The sequence below is a fragment of the Crocuta crocuta genome, unplaced genomic scaffold (genome assembly GCF_008692635.1).
Source record: "Crocuta crocuta isolate KB4526 unplaced genomic scaffold, BGI_CrCroc_1.0 scaffold1122, whole genome shotgun sequence".
Taxonomy (NCBI): domain Eukaryota; kingdom Metazoa; phylum Chordata; class Mammalia; order Carnivora; family Hyaenidae; genus Crocuta; species Crocuta crocuta.
In genome coordinates, this window is record NW_027531302.1 from 440,009 (window position 1) to 463,547 (window position 23,539).

Sequence of the window (23,539 nt, forward strand, 5' to 3'; positions counted from 1 at the left end):
AGTACAAACTCCTTCCTGTGTCCCGCAGCTAATTGAAGAAATCATTCCAAGCACAGCGAGCTTTGAGTTGATTTTAAATTGGGCTGTAAAAAGATAGTTTCGCCGTGCCTGGGTGGCTCAGTCAGTTAAGTGCCTGACTTTGGCTTAGGTCATGATCTTAAGGCTCCTGAGTTCCGGCCCCATGTCTGGCTTTGTGCTGACAGCTCAGAGCCTTGGGCCTGCTTTGGATTCTGTGTCTCCCTCTCTCTCTGCCCTCTCCCCCTCACTCTCTCTCTCTCTTTCTCTCCTCTTTCAAAAATAAACATTAAAAATTTTTTTAAATAAAATAAAAATTTTCAAAAAGAAATAAAAATACCAAGTTTAACTCTGACTAGCCCAACTCCAATATTATGCAACAACCTTGAGTGTTAATTTCTTTCATTTTTATCAGTGTTTGAGCCAGGAGGGGATTGGGATAGGTTTCATCTTTGGACCCATCAGGTCGCCAGGTTCAAGCAGCTACAAGAATGTAGACATTTGTGTCCTCAGTGAGAAATTCAACTGTGCTTTTACTGTCTTTTTCTTAGCAAAGTTTAGGGAAGGGGAGAATTGCTGGATTAGGTACATTATTCTTTTGTTTGGGCATCATTTAGACTCATTTCTATCTTGATTTACCCCACTCTAATTAGTATCTTATCTGCCCTTTCCTCTTGTCCTTTGAGGTCCTTACATAAACAAGACCTGGCTTCTGTCTCCAGCTGGTGTGGTTCACTTCTCAAAGGTCTCCTCTCTAGTTTTTATAGTATCTTTCCATGTGCTTTTCACTGTGAGTACTACAAATATATATGATTTCATTTCATCTAGATTTTCCTTGGCATCATAACAGGAGTGAAGGGCTTTCCTATTCTTTTACATTTCAACCACGAACAGATTTCAGTGACATTCACTAATTTAATATTTGTCAAGTTCATTTTCATGTAATATTTACCTACTAATGAATTATATGTGGTCAATATATGTCCAACATAAGGAATTTAGTAGTAAGTTCACCAAATGAAAAAATCTCTGACTTCATGGGGCTTATATTTTAAAGATAATATGAAAGTGTTTGGGGATATGGTGTCATGTAAAACTCGACTTCCTGTCCCCATGCTTCAACACCACTCTTTTCTGCCAATCGATCTCAAGTATGATCTTCCCACCTCAAAGTAGAAAATTATGTGATTGCTCGCATGTATTCTTTTTTAATCTGTCTGATAAGTATATCTGCTCTTGATCTTTCTATTATTGCTTATTCACTTTTTATCTTTTCACATTTCCATAGGCATTTCCCAAATGTCTACATAAACATTTTCCAACCTCTCTTATGTTAAAGAAACAAAACTTATCTGCAGTCTCTTCTGTTTTCTATTTAATACTTTATCTTGTTACTTTCAGAGCCAAGGGACTTGAAAGAATGGTCTAGAGTCTATTTCCTCATCTCTTAATTATTATCTGTTATTCTTGAATCAGACTTCTGCCAGCAATAGTGGTAAAAGTTGCCAGCATATGCATCATTTCCTATCCAAGTCAATCTTTGAGCATAATTTACTTAATTTTATAAAGCTACCAGTGATTTGCCCTTTAAAATTGTTTCCTTTCTGGGCTTTCAGGAATTCATCCTTTTCTCTTCCTTCATTCTTATCTCTATGTTGTTTCCTCTTTTACTGCCTGCTTATTTAAAAACAGTTATAATTTGCATCTCTGACTTTCATGGATCTAATTTAGTAATTGGCCCCCAAGTTTTTAATATATATTCCAGATATTCCTCCTTAGCTTAACACTGTATATCAAGCCAACATTGGACATTTTCATCCCGGTATCATTGGAATGGATAAATTGTATATCTACAATTAAATCTATTATCATTCACAATAAATCCTATTCCTAATTTAAATATATCAATGAATTTGTCACTATTTACCCTTTAAGATGCTATCATTTCCAAAAATCCCTACAGTTTTTCATGAATGTTATTTTAGTTCCCTCTTTCTATCCTTACATATATTGAAATCCGTAGGCTAGAATTAAGTGACTGAATTCAAAGCCAGAAAAAAAAAATGGGGAAAGGAAGTGAATGTACATTAAAAGTTGTGAGATAAATTGACATGTTTTCTTATAAATGTTTATTTTTGAGAGAAAAAGAGAGTGAGCCAGCGAGAGTCAGAGGGAAAAGGGGAAGAGGATCTGAAGTAGACTCTGCTGACAACAGAGAGCCCAATACGGGGCTCCAATTCACAAATCATGAGATCATGACCTGAGCCAAAGTCAGACACTTAACCAATTGAGTCACCCAGGTACCCCTAAATTGACATGCTTTGATGATATAAAGTAGTGAGTGAATTAGCAAAAGGAAAAGGGCAACTGAGAGAAAACATACAAGTTTGAGAAATAAATCAATACGTCTGGTGACATTTTGAATACTGGAAACTAGTAAAGGGGTAAAAAATATTGAGGATTATTTCAACTTTATTTGATAAGATAAAGACATGCACATTAGAAAAAAAGCCAAGAGAACAAAGAATGGATCTAAGATACACTGAATGTCTACATAATCCAAAAAAATTTTTTAAAACATGTTCTCATTTACTTCTCCTAAGAATTCTATAAATCACCTACGGATGACCCTATTTTATTATTAAAAAATTATATTTCTAAGCTGTCAAGCTACTCCCAAATTCACACCACAATGAAGACTATAAGTCAAAATTCAAGCAAGATTATTGTGATAGGAGACCTGATGGAATTTATTCTCATTCTTCTCTAAAAGTAAAACTTAAGATACTTAAAACAAACATGTATTCAACATACTTTTCATTAATTAGATATATGGGAAAACACATAAATATAGCAAATCCTCTTAATTTCCCAGTAGAATTTTCCAAGATAAATTGTACTTTTTATATCAGTGATGAGCATTATATATTCATGCACATTCTGGACATATTTTCTTATGATTTGTGAGTATGATTATTTGTAAATAAGTTCTGGAGAGCAATAACTAATAAATATTCTACCTTATGCATTCTGTTCTATTTCTGCATACTTAAAGCATGAAGATATTTTAAGTGAACATAATTTTGCAATTTAGGGCATCAAACTTTAGTTTTTTGTGGTTTCACTTATTTATTCCATCACTCCTAATCAGGAATTATTGATTTGTGGAGGGAGGGAGGGAGGGGTTTATAGATGTTTTAAATGTGTTTGAATATGAAATCAACTGGGAAGCATGTCTGTTCTTTGATGCAAACTTTATGTGGGTATAAAAATTAAGATATTTAAAATATTAATAGAAGCTTAAAAATCTATCAGTCCTGTACCAAAGAGTAAGCCCCTGTCATTTCCACTCTTCTGTTTTATTGCACACTTGATTATGAAGGAAAGCAGGGTTAGTTTTGCGCTGCTGTATGCTATCATCAGTTATCTGCTACCTCATGGATTCCACCATTTTTCAAAAAAAATGCAAGTATTTGGTTATCTTACTATGTGTCTCTTAAGTAAAGTAAATATCAATTTTTCAAAAGATATAAATGGATACCCTTCCATCCAATAAGAAGCCATTCCATCAATTAACCTTTTAACAACCTATTATGTTATGATCACTGAAATAGAAAGTGGTGAACAAAACTGCCACACTTGCTCTTAACATTCTTATTGGGAAACACAGACTTAAAAAGGAATTATTATAATTACTTAAATAATTACTCATAGACATGTGCTCTACAAGAGTATGTACAGGGCGAACATAAGTTTCAACCCAGGAAAACTAACAACTTTGGGATATAAGAGCAGGTGGAAAATAAAAGTTCCTTAAGGAAATGATTTTTAAGATTAGACCTAAATGATAAGAAAAGTATAACAAGGTAAGGACAAGGAAGACATATATTTCAGATATGTGAATGTTCAGAGGTAAGAGAAAGTATGATAGGTTGTAGGTACTGTAGGAAGCAAAGCACTATGAATTTTAGATATTGTAAGATCAAAATGACTGAAGAAAAGTATAAATGAAGGACTGAAACTAGGTGAGTTTGGAAATACAAGAAGAGCTCAGATTCTAGAATTCCTAAGACCTATTAAGTACTTCTACTTAAATCAACATTGAATATCTATTGAAGAGTATTAAGTTTAGGAGTGATATGAAGAGGCTTACATTTTAAGATGCCCACATCGGATTAGGTTATGGAGAGTGAGTGACTATATGAAGACCAATTAAAACACTGCTGCTATAAAATGCTAGTGCTTTAGCCTAGTCTAAGGTGGCACAGTAGTAATGAACTTTCTCAGAGATTCTTTAGCTGAAAATATTCAGTTTTTGTTCATATCAAATTGAAGCAATACTATAAAATTCTAGTGCTTTAGCTTAGTCTAAGGTGGAACAGTAGTAATGAACTTTCTCAGAGATTCTCTAGCTGAAAATATTCAGTTTTTGTTTATCTCAAATTGAAGCAATATTTCTCCAAGAACTAGGACACAGCTAAATAAATTTCCTAGGCTCCTTGGCAGTTAGGTGTGGCCATGTGACTGTGTTACAGCCAATGGAATATGTGTGAAAGTGATTGGCACCTATTCCAGCCTTGGCTCAGAAAACTATCCCACCTGTGCTCCTCTGTGCTTCCATATAGGAAATATAGGAACCAAACTGTGGAATATGGCAGAGCCTACATCAAGCTGGATTCCTGACAACTTCTTCACCTGTCCAGTATTATTAAGGGAGCAAAAATATTACACATGTGGAGCCAGCTTATGATATCAGTTAGGCTCTGCTAACTAATACACAACCTTGGGTTTAATTTTAAAAATTAAAAAAAGCTGAGATTGTGCCATTTGAGACAACATGGATGAACCTAGAGAATACTCTGCTAAGTGAAGTAAGTCATACTGAGAAAGACAAATACCATCTGATTTTGTTCGTAAGTGGGAAATCTGAAAAAAAAAAAAGAATAAACAAAAAGCAAAACCAGACCTATATATAGATATAGAGAACAAGTTCACAGTTGTCAGAGGAAGAAGTGGGGATTGTGGGGTTTGGGGAAAATGGGTGAAGGGGAGTGGGAGATACAGGCTTTCAGTTATGGAATGAGTAAGTCACAGGGATAAAAGGTACAGAATAGGGAATTGTGTCAATGATACCATAGTAGCGATTATATGGTGACAGATGGTAGCTATACTTGTGGTGAATGTAGCATAAAATATAAACTTGTTGAATCCTTATGTTGTATACCTGAAACTAATATAACATTGTATGTCAACTATACTCAAACAAAAAATAAAAATAAGTTGATTCTGTATATAATAACTTCAAAATCAGATAATTGGTTATATAACACCTATTTTTTTTCTCTAAATGAATAGTTATCATTATCTAAGCTTTTCTTTACTAATTATAGTGACACACTTTATGATGTTGTTTACATATATTGTTCACAACATGCTCTTATAACATTTTTCAGAAGTCAGCTTTCCTGGTATAAAATACACTATATTAATTTCCTTAGACTGCTGAAACAAATTATTACAAAATGTATGGCTTCCAGAAATTTATTCTCCCCCAGGACTTGAGGTTAGAAGTTTGAAATCAAGATGCCCCTAAGGTTCATTCCTTCTGGAGGTTCTGAGGTTGAATTTGTGCCAGGCTTCTCTCTCAGCATCTGGCAATTGCCAGAAACCTTTGGCGCTTGTTGGTTTATAGATGCAGCCCTCCTTTCTCTTCCTTTCTTATGGCTGGCATTCTCTCTGAATGTCTCTGTATTCTGTGTCTTCACATACCTTCCTCATAAGGACATCAGCCATTGAATTTAGAGCATGTCCTAATTCACCATGATCTCATCTTGATTATATTTTCAAAGAGCCTGTTGGCCTAATGTCACATTCCCCATTCCTTGGGCTTCAAAATCTTCTAGAGATCACAATTCAACTGACAACATATACATACCTCAAAATTCACTACTCATAAAAATATAATTATTTGACTTTTGGTAAAGAAAACACTGTATGTAAACACCATCATACCCAATATATGGAATACATTCATCACCCCCAATGGCTTTTCCTTGACACTTTGCAATCAGTGCACCACCCGACCCCAATAGCTAGCAATTGCTAAAGTTTTCTCATAGTATAATTTTGCCTAATATAGTATGTCAGATTAATGAATCATACATTGTAAAATATTTTGTGCCTGGCTTTTGTCACTTAGCACAATGCTTTTAAGATCTAATTATGTTGTTGTGCGTATCTGAAATATGTGCTTTTTGTTGCTGCAGATTATTGAACTGCCACAATTGGTTTACCCTTTCTCTAATGGATGGACATTTTTGCAGCATCCATCTGGGTGTGGTTCTACAACACCATGAGATTTAGGGGGCAAGAGAAACTGACAAGAATACAAAGCATACGCTACTTGCTATTTTATGAATAATAAAGCCCTTTTTATTTCTTCTCATAGCAGAAGTCTCCTGTCTACTATCAGTAAGTGTGAAACAATGACAAGCTAATTTAGTAGATTGCAAGTCAGGTAAAAACCAGTTTCTTCCTAATTTCTTTGTTGATACTTATTCCAGGGACTAATGGTTTCCACCTGGTGGGCCATTGGTTTTACTTTTGGCTTTGTTGTTTTTATTTTATTTCTTGTATACTGCCAATCTAGTTTACAGATAATGTTTCAATAGCTATCTTTATATGAATAACTTCCAAATATTTACATACAGTTCAACAATCCTTCTTTAACTCTAGATCTGTACATCATATCATATACCTGGCACTCCCTTTTGATTAGCAAATAGTCATATCAAATGTACAATATCCCAATTAAATGTATTAACTATTCCACATAGCATATTTCTGATTCTAAATGTATCATTGAACACCACTTTCTCCATCCATTTTCTTAAAGGATTTTCCACCACTGATCTTTCTCCTAATTATTAAATGCTGCAATTTCCATAACAGTCATTTATCTTCAATCTGATGCTACTTTCCAGCCCTCCCACCTTGATTATTGAAATAATTTTCCATTATTGTGGCAGACAGAATAGGGAAAATAAGGAAAAATTTAGATATTTTGATAATAAATTGATATGCTTTTATCATTATTGAAGCAGAGAGGGAAGGAAGGGAAGAAAGAAAGAGAAAGACAAAGAGATAGGGGAGTGGCAGAGACAGAGGCAGAGGGAGACAGAGATGGAAAGACTGAAGATGATTGCCAATTTGTTTGATTGGGTATAGATAATTACAAGAGAAAATAAATTGAGAGAAGAATGAATTTTATGCATAAGAGAAACCTACTATTCCAGGTTCTTTTACAAACATTTTATCATTTACTTCTCATTTACTTCATAGTAAAATCATAGAGTAACTATCAATATTACTCTTTTCTGTTGGTGAGAAATAACTTCCTGCACAGTCAAGTTACTTGATTTAAGGCTACACTTAGGGTCATTCAGAATGGAATTAAGCTATTTGAAAAAGATAGGATCAAAGAAGCTAGAATTTATTTTTAAATAAGAGATTTTAATATTTTCCTTATAAAATAGAGCACAGAGAAAATATACAAAACACAAAGGTACGGTTCAATGATATATCAAAATGTGAATTCACATAACCAGAACAAAAGAATATTACTAGCTCCCTCAAGGACATTCCACTCTCATTCTCAATTTCTATGTCTTTGTTTCTCTTCCCTGGAGATAAATATTATTCTAAATTTTATGGCAATAACTTCCTTGCACATTAAGCATTCACACTAAAAACTATAGCTTAATTCGGCTTGCATTTGAAACTAATATAAATGTAATCATCCATCATGTATTATTATTATTTCTGAGCATGCATTATTTTCTGTCTGGCTTCTTTTGCTCACTAAATATGTATAAACTATTATTAACCATAATTCCTTTGTTTTTATGACTGCATAATATTCCATTGTGTCCATATATTGCAATCTATCTAAGCTATTCTTCATGGTTGGATATTTGAGTTGTTTTCAAGTTCTGGCCTTGAACTACTATAGTGTTCCCATGAATATTCCATTATTAGAATCTTGGAGCTATACATATTAGTAAGAAGTGGAATTAATGTTTCATGAACTATTTACCCATGTTCAACTTCAATAGATAGTGCCAAATAATTTTCAAAAGGAAATTTTAACAGTTTATATTACTTCAAGTAGTCTATGGGGGCTCCTGCTGCTTCATATTTTTCTCAATATTTTGTTATCATATTTCTTTATTTCTTTTTCTCTTTTTGTCTCTCTTTCTCTTTCTCTTTGTTTCTTTTCTTTTCTTCCTTCTCTTCTTTCTTTCTTTCATTCTTTTTCTATCTTATCTTGGCCATTCATTTGAGCACATATTGGCATTTCTGTGGTTACATAAGAGTTGAGCACTTTTCCATATTTATAAGCTACTTAAAATTGCATAGCTATGAAATGACTCTATGTCTCCTAACCTTTTAAAAAATCAAGTTTTTTTTTCTTTTTAACATTTATTCATTTTTTGAGAGAGAGAGGGAGAAAGAGAGAAGGAGAGAGAGACACAGTATGAGTGGGGGAAGGACAGAGAAAGAGGGAGACACAGAATCCAAAGCAGGCTCCAGGCTATGAGCTGTCAGGACAGAGCCCAATGTGGGGCTTGAACCCGCAAACCATAATATCATGACCTGAGCTGAAGTTGGATGCTCAACCGACTGAGCTACACAGGCTCTCCTAAAAACTGGGTTCTTGATATTTCTACTGCTTTAAAATAACACTTTATATAAGACAGATATATGGCTTTTACGGGTCAAATAGGAATATTCAATGTTCTACCATTGAACAAATTGCATTTTTACTCTTAACTATACATACTGATAAAAAATAATCCTCAGCTTTATGAAGTGAATTTATTAATATCTTTAAATGATTGGTGATTATGTTTACTATCTTTTTTACATATCTCCAGATTTGCATTACTAATATATTGTTTAGGATATTTACATCATTATTCATAAGTGATATTGGTATGTAATTTTGTTATAATATCTTTATTGGTATTGGTATCAAGGTATATGATCTTCATTAAATGAACTGTGGAATGTTCCCACTTTTTTATTCCCTAGGAGATTTTTGTAAGATTAGCAGAATTTATAACTTAAATTTTTGTTAAAATTACAGCTGAAATCACTTAGGCTTAGAGGTTCATTTGTGGAAAAAAATCTAAAATTACAGATTCAGATTCTAAAGTTAATAGATGTGTAATCAGATTTTCTTGTATCATTGTCATTCTAGCATTTTTCTAGAAATGTGTCCATCTCACCAAGTTTTTCAAATACATTGACACACAGTTCTTCAAATTATTATCTGTATGTATATTGCTTTGCTTTTCTCTCTTTCATTCCCTTATTCCTCTAATCTTATTCTTCAACCTTAAATAACTTCTTCCACTGCTGCTACTTTGAACCACTTTCATGTTTTTCAAAATTGACCAACTTTGCATTCCTAGAACCCTTTTGGTACTTCCAGTAGAACTTAGCATTCTCTCTGATCTGGACTCCTCCAGCAATTTCTTAACTTTTTTTATTTTACCTTTTGTCACTTTCAAATCCATTCTTCACAATGCCACTGGAGTGATAAAAGTAAAACAAATATATAATTGCTCTTTTTCAAAGGCCAACATTTCCAAGTTGTCTACATTATAAATTTGAGTAAATATTCCACTGGAATGTTCTTTTCTCTACATTCTTACCTATTTTATCCTTATTCATATTTTGGTTTAGGACAGGCACACTAACCTTACCCGGAAAGCATCTCCCACCTACCATGTTGACATAAGCTTTTTCAGGCTCTGGTCCCTAAATGTATCTGCACTACAGCATTGCATTGACTGTATTTTATTATCAGTTTCTGTTTGTATGGCCTCTCTGTAAATACATAACTAACTATGTACTTAGTTCTTTGTATTCTTTATCTCTGTAATTATGATTTCTAGCTCAGTAACTGGCACTGCTGAAACTCTCCAGAGACATTTATTAATATGAGGATTTAATGAATTTATTAATTATATAAATAGATGAATGAATGAACTATTTTGTTTATTTTGAGAGAAAGAGAGAGAGAGAGCATGCATGAGAGTGGGGGAGGGGCAGGGAGAGAATCCCAAGCAGGCTCTGCATTATTAGTGGCATGTTGCCCAATGCGGGGCTCCATCTCATGAACCATGAGATCATGAGCTGAGCAGAAATGAGGAGTCAGATGCTTAACTGACTGACCTACTTAGGCATCCCGATGAAATATTTAATTTAAAGTCAGTCCGATAATTAATATAAATGTTAATGGCAGAACTGGAAACTTGTTTATTACTGAACATAGAGAATAACAAACATATCTCTGCCCTTATTTCACTGCTACAGCCCACTTTGTAATAGTTACTACTATTATGCAATCATTTAAAAGGTAACGGGCAGGGGCACCTGGGTCACTCAGTCAGTTAAATGTCCGACTTTGGCTCAGGTCATGATCTCACCGTCTGTGGGTTCCAGCCCCGCATTAGGCTTTGTGCTGACAGCTCAGAGCCTGGATCCTGATTCAGATACTGTGTCTCCCTCCTCTGCTGATGCTCTGTCTCTCTCTGCCTCTCAAAAATAAATAAATAAATGTTAAATTTTAAATAAATAAATAAATAAAAGGTAACGGGCAAACAATAGCTCTTAGAAGATTTCTAAGTAGTAAAGGCAGAATATCAAATGTTTCTGAAAATTGTCAGGTTTGAGAACTGTCAATATGTAACATTAGGTTTTGGGGATGTCTGCATTAACCCTCTCAATTATTGAAACATGTCATATCCTGGCATTTCTTTTGCAAGCAGTTATTGGGGGAGCAATTTTTGATATATAACTTTTCTAATGAGTTAAATTTTCATTAAACATTGTTGCTATAGCTATGCATTGGAAAAGCTGACCAAGGACTGCATCCAATATTTATATTTAATTATTCTTTGTGACTCTATTTATTTAATAGATAATATTTGCAGTGCATTTTCTTAGGAAAAAAACTTCTTGCTATTGAGTACCTGTGAATGAATTTCAAGGACCTTCAGGGATTTCAATGCCTAATAGTTGGTTTCTCGGCAAATTCTCCTGACATGTCCTTTTTACCTTAGCTTTTTAAATACAAGTGTCCTTTTGTAAAGTCCAATATAGATTTTGCCTCCCTCCGTGAAATATCCCTTACTATCTATTCACATCATTCTTCTTCTTCTCCTCTATCACCTTCAAATGAAAATGCCCACTCCTGGGCATAGTACACAAACTCATTTATATTTTGAGCCGCTTTAAAACCCTTCCAGCCTCATCTCTTTCTGCTTCTCTCCTCTGATCTGCACGAGACACACTGGAGGACCCAAAGACCAAGAACACTTGGTGCTTGCCTTCAGGCCTTTGCACAAGCTTTCTCTCTGAAGGTTTTTTTTTTTTTTTTTTCATTTTCTCACAAATTCCAACACTTCCTTGAAGGGTTAAGCTCCTGAGGGGATGAATGCCTTTCCTAACCCATCAATTTGCATTGAATGTTTTCCCTAGGGCTTCTCACAGCACCACTGAATGGCCACTGTGAGTACAGAAATGACACAGTATTGCTTCCTACATCTTACTCAACTCTGGACCCCTAGAACCAAGCACAAAACCAGAAAGCGAAATCATTTGGTTAAGAGAATGAATGACTAGACCATCTCTGTGGATATGCACTTACAGAGGGCCCTTACCAGTTCTGCCAGGTAACTAGTTTCCCTGTTCTTTCTTCTCACTCTTCGCATTCCACCATCCTGTGGATACATGTTTCATTTATGTGCCTGTTGTCCCTGGCAGATTTCTGCAGTTCACCCTCAGTGCTCCTTAGCATCTGCTAGCTTCCCTTCAGCTCCCAGTTTAGATAATGTTCCATATGCATTCTTCAAGGTTTATTGATTCTGCTCTCTAGAGAGTGCCCTATACTTCAAGTGAAGAATTTGAAAATATGGGGATCATTAAAATAAATTCCTGTGTTTTGGCCAAAGTTCAGTTATGGTGCTGTGGTTGTTTGCAGATTTCAGCCTGGAAGCAAGGTTACATAACACAAGAAATTGAACGTAAGCACCTAAACAACAGATTAATAAAGAAATTTTCTGGGTCTTAATTTTAATCAGTTTACTTGCCACAAGAGAATAGTGTTTGAAGTGAAGGTTTAAAATTCAAATACATATTAATAGAATTCATTATTACAAAGCATAGGAGTTATAAATAAAGCTAAATGACAGGTAAAACAAATCCAGAATGTGAGGAGAAACTTGGAATGTCACTGATATTGTGGCATTGTTTTTATTTACTTGTTTCATGAGGTCACATATTATTACATCTCAGAACCTTAGATAATCAATGTAAATATGCCTTCAAATCTCTACCTCTACCTCAGAATTTTACTCTGGGGTTGCAACACTTTGAAAAAAGTGATAAGGAAATATCCATGTGATTGTCCCATAAACCTCTCAAACTCAGCATCTCTAAAACTAAATTTGACTACCGGAATTCTCTGCAAATCTTCTGTGGTCACTTTAATTATCCTACTTATTGGAACCTTCATCAACTGAGGATACCATATCTAAATCACCTGCCTCTCTATGCTATATATTGCACCCTGTTGTCATTAAAGTTGACCCGATTTAGACATTGTAGTGTATTTCTAGGCTTACTGTTAGAGACTGGTGATACTGTCATTTTTACCTGAATAAGTGAATTACACTTCCATCTACCTCTTCTTCAGGACAAACTCTTAAAAATTACCTTTATTTTCATTATTTTCTCAACCCATATCTAATCTTTCAGTGAAACTTATACGTTATATTTCTAAAATGTATCCCTCAGTGACCACATTTAATCATTGCTTATGAAATACCAGCTCAAGTCATCCTCATCTCTCATTAAGACTACTGATAAGAGGTTCCCCACTGGTCATCTTATCTTTGCTCTTGCCACATCACTTTTGTACACCAGTCTGAAACATTGTTCTGAAGGATAAGTCAGATCATCTTTTTACTACTTGCAGTATATTTGTCTAAAATAAGTCTCCAAACACACATGTAGAAAAGTTTGATAAAATAAAAATTCTTTTAAACATATTGCTAAGACTTTAAGAAGTTAGGTAAATATCCAAAGGCTAAGACATAAAGAGCAAGCATGAAACTAGAGAATTTATGTTGCATTGTTACTCAGTTGCCCAGAGGGCATTTATCAATCCTTGTGACTGAGAGTATTATATTTAAAGTTCTGGGGGAAAGGAGGCCACGTCTTGGGACTGCACAAAATAGAGAGCTGAGAACCTGGTCTAAATTCTAAAAAGACCCCATCTTTTTTGAGAAATTGTGGAACAGAATAAAACATCATCCATAAGGAGAAATGAAAAGGTCCATCTTTGTCTCATCTATGCTTTATATAGAACGATACAGTTGTGGGGCACCCGGGTGGCCCAGTGGGTTAAGAGTCCAACTTTGGCTCAAGTCATGATTTTACAGTTTATGAGTTCAAGCCCCATATTGGGCACTCTGCTGTCAGTGCAGAGTCTCCTTCAGATCCTCTGTCCTCTCTCTCTCTGCCCCTCCCCTGCTTGTGCTTGCTCTCTGTCAAAAATAAACATTAAAAAATATTTTTTTTAAAAAGTAAAATACAGTTGCTCATGAAAATCATCAGCATGAACATTGCTGGTCTGGCATACATATTTATGCCACAGTTTAAACAAGCAACGCGGGCTATGTAGTAGCCAGAGCTATGTAGTGGCTCCAGTAGAGTGCATGTCAGAGGAATGCCGTGCACTACTTAAGGGACACATTCCCAAGGCTACACTGCAGATCATTTCCACCAGCAAAGCCCTGCCTGAGACCGCTCCTAGAAAAAGAAAAAAATCGCAAGCCATAGAAATCAAACAAAATTAAGCAACCAACCAATCAAATACCATAAATAATAACAAGCAGAAAGAACACACAACAAAAATAGACACCCCCAAATCTTAATGTAATTAACATAATAGCTATAATTTGATGACGGTGCCCTGTGTCACAGAGTCCTTAGCATGTGCGAACATTTAATTATCAAAAGAATACAAAAATATTGGCAGTGTTCCAATTTTCCATTTGAGAAAAATTTAAAATAAATAACTTTGGAGTATTTCTTCTTTTCACATATGAAATTAAAGCTACATATTCAAATTTTGACATACCTGCTTTTCACTACTATATTGGGCTATTTCTTATTAGAACGATCAACTACTGACTATATTAGTGTATTAAAATAATTAAAGTACTAAAAAGATGGACCTGAAAACATGAACAAGAAATAGAAGCTTATCACACAAAAAAATCTAAGTGTTTTAAAACGCAATGAAAAATAACTTATTAAAATAAAATATTGTCAACAAAATTAATCTGTGATTATAGAACCAGCTGAGTTCTCTCTTTTTTTTTTTTTACTTCACAAAATAGTTACGTAAAATCTATTGTTAAGTCTTTCCAATCTAACTTTTAATAATTACTTAATGGAAGTTAAGGCATTCAAATTCAACATTAATATAAAATAGATTTCTGTTTTTAAAAATCCACCTTCAGGGTCAAGGAAGAAAAATTGAGAATCATTGGACATCTGGTCCAGATTGTCTAGATTCCAATAAAACCGAAAGCTTGATTTGTCTTCTCTAATTTTCTTAAAGTCCTTGAAGTTTTTGTTATGATGCTAGCTAACACAAATAAAGGGCTTATACAAACATACATTTTCCTGGTGTAAGCTCTTTAAAAGTTGACATGCTTTCTAAATTTTGTAAGTGTGGATTATGTTATAATAATCTATGGTGTCCTAAGAATTCCTGCAAAGTGTGTTATATAAAATATCCATTTAAATCTAAGATCCTGAGATAAATATGGGCAGTGTAGGGGGAAGACACTCTGGGATGTTGCTGCTGAAGTGACTTCAAGTCTCCCCAGTCAGGGAAACAAACATCTCTGGCTGGAACTTAACATAGTAAGACCTTGAAGATCATGAAATGTAGACTTCATTTTAACTAAGAAAGTCTAAAGTATTTGATCTCAGACTAATTAATTTGATTTTTAGCATTAAGAAATTAGGGGTTTTATTTTCTTGATACTCTAAACTCTTGGATTTTAACCATTACTTAACCATATATATGCTATATATAGTTCAGTACAATGGAATTTGTTCTATATGTGAATTTTGATAGGTCTAAATTTCCGATTGTATGTGTTATTGTAAGCATAAGGCACTTTGTATTTTTTCTATTCTTTTGTTTATTTTATATTCAAACTTATAAACTGTAAGTAATATGATCATGATTGTATGCTAGTCTCATTTTCATTTCCCTAGGAAAAAAGGTTGACACTGGGCTAATTTAATAATTCAAATTATGAAAATATTTGTGCATTTTATATGATTTTTCTAAACTGGTAATATCTATTAATCTCCAAATATGGTGTCAAAAAAACAATCTTTGGACTCCACCAAAAAACCATTAGAACTAATTAATAAATTCAATTAATTTGTAAGATAAAAATCATCATACAGAAATCTACTGTGTTTCTATACACTAATAACAAACTAATAACAAACTATCAATAATATATCAACAAACTAATAACAAACTAATAACAAACTATCAAAAAGAGAGGTTTGAAAACTCCATTTACAATTGCATCAAAAAGAATAAAATACCTAAGAATAAATTTAACCAAGGAGGTGGAAAACCTGTATACCAAAAACTATAACACATTGATGAAAGAAATGGAAGAAGACACAAATAAATGGAAAGATATTATGTACTTGTTATCAGAAGAATTAAATAGTTAAAAAGTCCATACTACCCAAAGTAATCTAGAGATTCAATGCAATTTTTATCAAAACTACAATGCCAAAAAACAAACAAACTAACTAACAAAGCACAGAATTAGAACAATCTGAAAATGTATATGGAACCATACAAATAGCCCAAGCAATCCTGAGAAAGAAGAATAATCTGAAGGAACCAAACTCAGTGATTTCAAACTATATTACATAGCTATAGTAATTAAAACAATATATTATTGTCATAAAACAGATACATAGATCAATGGAACAGATTAGAGAACCTAGAAATAAATGCATATATATGGTCAATTAATTTACAACAATGAAGCCAACATGCAATGGGAAAAGAACAGTCTTTCCAACAAATAGTGTTGGGAAAACTCAATAGCCATAGGCAAAAGAATGTAACTGGATGACTATCTTACATCATAGACAAAACTAACTCAAAATGGATTAAAGACTTAAACATAAGACTTCAAACCATAGACTTCTTAAACAAAATCAAGGGGTAAGTTCTCTAACTTCAGTTTTGATGATGATTTTTTGAATTTGACACCAAAAGCAAAGGCAACAAAAGCAAAAATAAACAAGTAGAACTGTATCAGATTTTAAAAAGCCTCTTCACAGGAGCACCTGAGTGTCTCAGTCAGTTAAGTGTCCCACTGCTTACATCATGATCTCATGGTTCATGGGTTTGAGCCCTGTGTGGGGTTCTGTGCTGATGGTGCAGAGCCTGCTTGGTATTCTCTCTCTCCCTCTCTCACTGTCCCTCCCCCACTCACTCTCTATCTCTCTCTTTCAAAATAAATAAATAAACATTTAAAAAAATAAAAAGGCTTGTGCACAGTAAAGGAAACCATCGACAAAATGAAAAGTCAGCCTACTGAAGTGGAGAAAATAGTCACAAAATTACACCTGATGAGGGGTTAATATCTAAAATATATAAAGGACTCCTACGACTCAGAAGCCAGAAAAAAATCTGATTAAAAAATGGGCAGAGGATCCGAATAGACATTTTTGCCTAGATATACAGACAGGCAATTGATAAATGAAAAGATGTTCACATCACTAATCATCAGGAAAACACATAACAAAATCACAATGAAATATCGTCTCACCTGTTAAAATAGCTATGATTAAAAATGGAACTATCTTATAATCCAGCAATTCTTTTAAATCTTTTTTAAATTTTTCTAATTTTTCTTTATTTATTTCTGAGAGAGAGAGAGACAATGTGAGCGGGTGAGGGCCAGAGAGAGAGAGGAAGACACAGAATCTGAAACAGTCTCCAGGCTCTGAGCTAGCTGTCAGCACAGAGCCCGATGCAGGGCTCAAACTCATGAACCGTGAGACTACAACCTAAGCCAAAGTCGGATGCTTAACCAACTGAGCCACACCCAGGCATCCCTAATCCAGCAATTCTTTAGGTATTTATCCAAAGAAAATAAAGGCATGAACTTGAAAAGATATATGCAACCTCTTGTTTATTGCAGCATTATTTACAATAGGCAAGATATGGAAACAACCTTAGTGTCCATCAAGAGATGAATGGATAAGGAAAATAGCACACACACACACACACACACACACACACACAAGAATATTATTCAGTCATAGAAAAGAATGACATTTTGCTATTTCTGATAGATGCGTTTATTTTTGTGACATTATGTTAAGTGAAATAGTGGCTTCACTTATATGTGGAATCTATAGAAAAAAAGAAGAAAAGAAAGAATAAAAAGTCAATTTCATAGATACAGAGCATAGCAGATTGATGGTGAGAGTGTGGGGTAGGCAAAATAGGTAATGGGAGTCAAAAGATACAAACTTTAAGTTATAAAATAAATATCATGAGAATGTAATGTACAGCATGGCAAGTGTAGTTAATAATACCATCTTGCCTATCTGAAAGTTGCTAAGAGAGTAGATCTTAAAAGTTCTTATCAAAAAAAATTCTAAGTATGTATGATGATGAATGTTAAAAATATTTACTGGGGCAATCATTTCATAAAATACACAAATATTGAATAATTATTTTGTATAACATAATGTGACAAAAATGATGTAACTACATTTCAATTAAAATAACATTTAGTTTATAATATTAGTAGGGAATTTTTTTTAATTCTTTACAAAGATTTAATGACACACATGAATCATCTCTCCTTTTATATATGCCACATACATGTGCATGAGAAACTAAGATAACAATATTGAAACTCAAAGAAAATTGTAATTTGTAGACAAAAATGCATTTATTGAAATTATAGAAGAAAATGTGCCCAATATATATAACTTGAAGAACTGAGTAATTAAAAAATAAAAGGAAGTCTTCTAGTGGTAAAAATAAATTGATAACAATATCTTTTAATAAAAATGATAAATGTTACATATTGATATTAGAAATATTTCACATTCAATTTTATTGGCTCTTCAAAAATTTGTTTTCAAAGACCTGGCAAAATTGGGAATTTAAGTCTTCATGACTGAGGACATTTTTATCAGAAGAACTCATATGCTTAGAAAAAAGAAAGAAATTTTAAGATATGACAGATAATTTGAGAGGAAAGGACATGTAAATCACATCAATCCAAAACTCAGATAAATATTCCCAGTAATGTTTCTTTGCAGGATTTTGGAAGTATGGAAAACCACCTTTTTTTCCCCTCATGATTTTTGGGGAATGCTACAGGTCTGTGTTGACTAGGTGACAGGCTCACTACTGTTCTGTAGAGCACAAAACCATCTTGCTCAATAAGTCTGTCTCTAGCTTCTAGTTATTATTTTTAATGTGGATTGTAGTTTTGGACACAATTTCAAGTTCTGAGAGAATTTACCATGGTATCTAATTATTAATCTTTGTATATGTTAATAAACTCCATGAACCATGAACATTTTGAGAAAACTTAAAGTATGAATAACTCACTTAGGAGTTCATTCAACTTAGGATCCAATACTTAAGTTTAGGATGAGAATATACATTCATGTGAACACTTCTCTATATATGATTACTTATGCTAATCATTGTGTATTTATTAATTTTACATTTATAGCACAGTATTACTTTATTGGCATTAAGTTCTGTCTAGAATTCTTAATATTCCATCATTAGATGAAAGGAATTGGGAGAATTCCTTCACATGTCTCCTGCTCATAATACATTTGCATTATATTTAGGAATATTTTTAAACTTGTCCTCAAAATATTAAATAATATACTTAATGAAAAAAAATATAGAGAAGAATCTAGCTATATTAGGAAAATGCTTTGAAGTAATTTAAAACATATTCACTTAGAAACAGAAAAAAATCTCAAAAAAGTCCATTGGACAAACATATAAGAATTTAAATATATCCCTACTTCATGGGCGCAGATATATGCTTGGAGAAGCTTGTATTATCTGTCCTTGTAAAAAGGTAAACTTTAAATTTGAGTATTTTAGAGAAGTTATAAATGTGTGTCCACTCTGAGGGTTTTCGATTCTTTCATTTAATTAATTTAACTGGGACCAGGTTGAGATCCTTCTAGCTTGTCTCAGCATTTATAAAATAACTAATGTGTCCATTGCTACAACGTAGCTATACCTTACTACATTAGACTCTACTGGCCCATGTACTTATTTAAGAAACACTTTGACATGTATTCAAATTCCATTGGAGATTTAATTCTCTGAATCAATTTCTGCATACTTATAATGAGATAGAGCTTATTTTTGTTGCCTTTTTTCATATATATAAAATAATATGTGTATATATAAAATTCAACTATTTTCTGTAAAACTGTGAATACAATATTACCACTTCTATATGAACATCAATGATAAAATTATATCAATTTTAACATTTAATTTAAAATTAACTATTGATTCTTAATATTTAATCAAATATAATTTTATTAAATATCTAGGTAGTATAAAGTGGGCATGTTTACTATTTAGTATTTCTGTTTTATATGCTATTGTAGGTAAGAATTAATAAGGAAATATTTTGAGAAAAAATCATCAATATGACAAAGTACCAAGCCTGGAAGTGTGGTAGTACAGATATTCTGAAAAAAATTAATAAAAACATATACATAGTAGATAAATTATAGCAAACATATTTTAAAATATTCTTAAACTCTTTGGACATAGGGAAGTAAACCATAAATAATGAAACAGAATGAATAAGACAGAAGCTAAAACTACAATGGTATTGAATATGGAAACAATAGCTCTTCTAATTTCTTAACAATACCTGAAACAAAATGTATAGAGATGAATGAATCCAGAGACTAGGATTCTTGTCTTGAGTCCTTATAGAAAGTCATTTCTCAACATAGACATCTCACAATTTATATAGATTGAGTGCTAATAAATGTGAGTTTACAATAAAACCAAAGTAACAAATGCCATGAGAAGACTATCCACCATAAGCATAGCTTAGCAAAAACACATACAGTAAATTTATATCTCTGGTAACTCAAAATTACAAATATTAAGTACAGATTATAAAGTTTTTTAAAAATGCACATAACATTTTTATTTTTTATTTATTTTAAAAAATTTTTAAATGTTTTATTTATTTCTGAGAGAGAGAGAGAGACAGCATGAACAGGAGAGGGTNATTTTTAAATGAGCAAGAAAAAGATACAACAAAACTCAGAATATTACTGCATATTAGTTTAGAAATAAACAAACTGCACCTTCTAGTAACTGAAAGTACTAGAATCACAATGAAAACAAAACAAAATACAATCTTAGAGAATATTTTAAAAACCATATTAAAAACCGATGTAGAAACACATAGTGGATTGGTCTTAAGTTATGACACAGCCCAAAGAAAGAAAAATATGAAATTGAAATAAGATGCATACTCAGAAATGTAAGGTGTACCATGCATATAATTAAGCTCAATAAAAGAATAAAGAAAACAATGGGAAGGCTATATTTTAAAAATTTAGTAAGAATTTTCTAATACTGATGAAAAATAGAAATGCTCCATTTCATGAAGGACATCATATTCAAGCAGAATAAAGAAAATTATATCTAAGGAATATCAAAGGCAAAGACAAAGTCTAGAAGTAGCCAAATAAAAAAGATAAATTACAAAGAAATGAGTATTAGACTGATAGCACTTTGTTCAATAGCAGATAAAGTATTACATTGATAAAATTAAAGTGGCAAGTGAAAATATCTGTCAATATAAGATCATGTACCTAGGAAAATTATCAATACTGAAGGGAAAACAAACATGTTTTAGCTTTAAAACATTTGCCAGCACCAGATCTTCTCTAAAAAAAAGACTTCTTCCCAAATACGCTCTAACAGAAAGTCCATTTTCAAAATTTTCAACATGATTATTGTATTATTCCCTTCCACTGACATAAATTCCATAACACCAAGAAATTTGGATCTACAGAATACACCAAAATGTTCTGTGAACACTGTTTTGAGTCAGAGCTTCATATTATGCAGCAAATGTTTCTTCGAATTTTATTAACTTGTTGGACAACTGATTTTATCATTTCTTGGACATGAGTGATAGTTTAGAAACAGTATTTGAACAACAGGAAATTTTTTAAATTTTATTTTTGACAAAGAGAGAGAGAGAGACAGATAGAGAGAGAGAGAATATGAGCAGGAGAGGGACAGAGAGAGGGAGACACAGAATCTGAAACAGACTCTAGGCTCTGAGCTGTCAGCAGAGAGCCTGACTCAGGACTTGAACTCATGAACTACAAGATCATGACCTGAGCTGAAGTCACATGCTTAACTGACCGAGCCACACAGGCACCCACATGGGTAATTTTTTAAAAGTTAAGAATATTTCTGGTAATCTAAAAAAAATCTTGTGGCTCCCAAGTTATATCTCTAATCATAATCATTTACTTAGAAATATATTAATTAAGCATTTTGTTTCTTACCTGAGGTGTTTATATCCTTAGGGTCATGTAGCATAAAGTATGCTTGTAACACCTAAAGAAACAAAATGAGAATGCTGTATTAATTATACTAGATTATGTTTTCATTAAAAAAGGTAGAATGTGGAATATATGAAATATGTATGACTTTAAAACAAGCTAATTCAGTGAAACTATGTTTAGAGGAAAATTTTTAGCATTGAACCTACATATTAGAAGAGAATAACAATATCAAATAAATTATCTATGTTTCAACCTTTAGAAAATTGAAATAGAAGAACAAATTGAATCCAAACTAAGCAGGAGAAAATAATAATATTTAGAGCAGAAATCAGTTAATTTGAAAACAGGAAATCAATAAAGAAAGTAAATGAATATAAAAGCTGATTCTTTATAAAGATCAATAAAATTGATATACCTCTAGCCAGATTATCTAAGAAAGAGAGGACACAAATTACTAATATCAGAAATGAAAGACGAGACATCACTACAGAGTCTATCAGCATCAAAATATTAATAAAAGAATGGTATGAACTACTCTATGTTCACAAATTTGATAACCTAAATGAAATGGACTAATTCCTTGAAAAACATAGCTGCACATAGCACAAACTTACACAAATAGAAGACACAATAAAATAGGCCTATATCTATTAAAGAAACTGAATCTACAATAACTTTTCAAAACAGAATCCAACAGAGCCAGATAGATTCACTGCTGTTCTATCAGTTAAGGAAGAAATTATACTAACCCTCTGCACAATCTCTTTTAGAGGATAGAAGCAGAAAGAATATTTCCTAACTGATTCTATAAGGTGGTCCTCATTCTAGTGCCAAAATCTGACTAAGACATTATAAGAAAAGAAAACTGCATACAAATATCTCTCATGAAATAGATGGAAAACTTGTAAAAAAAATATTAGAAAAAAAATCCAACAGTATGTAAAAAGAATTATACACTTTGACTAAATTAGATATATCCCATGTATGCCTGGCTGATTAAAAATTCAAAAATCAATTAATGTAATCTTTCATATGAGTGAACTAAAAAGACAAATGACATGATCTTATCAATGGATGCAGAAAAAGCATTGACAAAATCCAACACCCATTCATGATTAAAAAGTCTCAGCAGACTAGGAATAGAGGAGAAATTCCTCAACTTGATAATGCATACCTACAAAAACATACAGCTAACATCATACCAAATGGTGACAAACTCAAAGCTTTCCTACAGAGATCAGAAACAAGTCAAGAATTTATTCTATCACCATTTTTTTTCAACAGTGTCCTAGAAGTACAAGCTATTGCAGTAAGACAAGAAAAGTAAATAGAAGGTACACTGATTGGAAAGGAAACAAATAAAACTGTCTTTGTTCACAGCTAACATGTGATTATTTATGTAGAAAATCCAAAAGAATTGATGAAAAAGGTCCTGGAAATAATAAACATTTATAGCAAGATTATAGGCTACACGCTAACACACAAAGTCAATAGTTTCCCAAATACCAGCAATGAACAAATGGAGTATGAAATAAAAAACACAATACTATTTAAATTAGCATTCCCCAATAGCGCTTGGGATGGGTACTGAGTGAAACTACTGAATTCAGCTCAGGTCATAATATCACAGTTCATGAGTTTGAACCCCGCATTAGGCTCTGTGCTGACAGTTCAGAGCCTGGAGCGTGCTTCAGGTTCTGTGTCTCCCTCTGTCTCTGCTCATCCTCCACTCACACTTTGTCTCTCCCTCCCTCTCTCTCAAAACTAAATAAAC

At 32.9% G+C, this 23,539-nt stretch overlaps 1 long non-coding RNA gene across 2 annotated transcripts in view; it reads right to left on the reverse strand.

The window, feature by feature from the left end:
- The window catches only part of LOC144237847 (uncharacterized), a 321,279-nt gene extending 299,460 nt beyond the window's left edge, over positions 1-21,819 (reverse strand). For both annotated transcript variants that reach the window (XR_013336947.1, XR_013336945.1), the window contains exon 1: positions 21,766-21,819. This is a non-coding gene — a long non-coding RNA (uncharacterized LOC144237847). The remainder of the gene's footprint in view (positions 1-21,765) is intronic.
- Between the last annotated feature and the right edge of the window lie 1,720 nt (positions 21,820-23,539).